Genomic DNA, 2,149 nt, shown 5'->3' on the forward strand with positions numbered 1-2,149 from the left:
TTGGAAACCTGTCTGTGTTTATATGATTTCTGTTGTAACTGGAGTTAGTGAGCTCTCCTTCACCCAGACTCAACACGCTACAACGGCTTGTATCTAAACAATAGCCGACCAAGTAAGTCATTGTTCACGATCTTTCTCCTTCCTTTCACAACTATTTCTCTCGAGAGTATATCTTTTGGCATCGTCATGCATTTAAATATCACTATCGGTGAAGCTTTTCTCCCGATGCCGTGCAGCTCAGAACACAGGTGAAGTGTGTTTTCATGCCCGGTTGTTTTCAGCCTGACGAATGATTCGCTTTTTCTGTAGACAGTCCGAGTGAGCGGCAGGTCAAACGTCGGAGAAACATCATCCATATTTATGATGTGGTGCGGCCCGATTCAGTGGGAGCGCATCTGATTCAATATAAAGAGTTTCATTGGTTCACCTGAACCCGCTCGGCAATTTAATTGGTCTAATGGTATAGGGCTCAGTTTTTTGGCTTGAATCTTGTAAAACCGGGAAAAACCCAGGAATAATCCATAAATTAGCCACTTCATTGTTTAAGCCACGGTTCAAAGCTTGGGAAAAAAGTAGCGGCTTATAGTCCGGAAAATACGGTCAATTGTTGGCTGTTTTACTCTTAGAAGAGCTTCAACATTTGCAGTTCAATAAAGAAGTTGTAAAAGAAGATGAGATGAAGGAGAGCAGCAGCACAAACACACGTCACTCTGAGAAACAGAGAATGGAACTGGGAAGTCCAGAGCAATGCAAGCTGATACACACTTCATCATTCTGCAAACGGAGCAGAGGGGAATCTCTGACAATGAAGAATAATATGGTAAGACGTCTAGAAACAGGTTGAAAAAGCAATGATGATGATGTGAAGATGATGTGTGTGTTATGGTGGACCGTCTCCCTTCTCTTGTCCAATCACAAGATCATATTAAACCTGACCAATGATTATTGCTGTGATTGAGATTCCTGTCATTATGTGTACAAGAGGTGTAAAGGTATTGCTGCTTTCTGTTCAAAGTCATGATTCAGGTTCTTTCTCTCTGTTGAACTGGAGTTTTATTCACACATGGATCTAATTCTCAGTGCATTAATGATTAGTGGAAGTGAGAAGTTTCATTACTGATAGATTTGTTCTGGATGTTGTACTGCTACAGCAAATTTCACCTGAAAACAACACTGTATACAACAATTCACTGCAGCTTTTAGTGAGTTCTTGTGTCTCTCAGAGAGATGATCTTACCTCAGATCTTTCACTTTACACTCAGGATTCTCCAGTAGAGCAGAGAGACGCTTCACTCCTGAGTCTTCCAGTTTATTCTCAGACAGATTCAGTGTATTGACAGTCAGATGCAGTTCTCTCAGACTGGAGGTTTCTGAGTTGAGCACTGAGGTCAGAGCTTCTCCACTTCTCCCTGTAATTTCACTGCATCTGATACTGAAGGAAATAAAAGATAATGAACAGAAATGCAGAAGATCAAACAAGTTCTCAAAGCTTCACTGCAGCGTCTCACTTTCAACATCACACACATCAGTTGAACACAATGATTAAATGGTGGAATAATAAGAATTGACAGTCGGAGATGTTCAGATTTGGCTTGGCGAGAGTTTCAGCTGAGGAACATCATCACACACACATTGTATAAACATGGAGGATGAGATCCGGGAATCCAGATGGGAAAGTAAGAGAGTCTGATCTAAAAGGTTTCTAAGAGGAGAAAGGGAAAAGTCTAAAGAGTCCTGCAGAGTTCGATTCATCTGAACAGCTCAGACCTTTGATTTGTTCTCAACACTGTAACAGTAGAACAATTTCATTCAGCTTCACTTACATTGCTTTTCTGGATGCTGCAATCACAGGCATCACTCTCACAAGAATCTCATCTCTGATCTTATCTGGAGTGATGTATTTATTCAGGTCAAATTGCTCCAGATCCTGTGCTGATGTCAGTAACACAAACACCAGAGCAGACCACTGTGAAGGAGAAAGTTCACTTTGTGCTCCAGATATCAGATACTGCTGGATTTCCTCCACTAGAGAATCATCACCCAGTTCATTCAGACAGTGGAACAGATTGATGGATTTCTCTGTAGAAAGATCTTCACTGATCATCTTCTTTATGTACTGAACTGTTTCCTCTTTGTTCTGGGAGCTACT

General features: G+C 41.2%; 1 long non-coding RNA gene across 1 annotated transcript; it reads right to left on the reverse strand.

Annotated features, from left to right (window-relative positions):
• Nucleotides 1–1,317: 1,317 nt before the first annotated feature.
• LOC124382557 lies at nucleotides 1,318–1,861 on the reverse strand. Its single transcript, XR_006925075.1, has 2 exons — nucleotides 1,824–1,861; nucleotides 1,318–1,432 (listed from the first exon to the last, which is right to left on the reverse strand). It is a non-coding gene; the product is annotated as an uncharacterized LOC124382557 (long non-coding RNA).
• Between the last annotated feature and the right edge of the window lie 288 nt (nucleotides 1,862–2,149).

Source organism: Silurus meridionalis, unplaced genomic scaffold (assembly GCF_014805685.1).
Source record: "Silurus meridionalis isolate SWU-2019-XX unplaced genomic scaffold, ASM1480568v1 Scaffold694, whole genome shotgun sequence".
Taxonomy (NCBI): Eukaryota; Metazoa; Chordata; class Actinopteri; order Siluriformes; family Siluridae; genus Silurus; species Silurus meridionalis.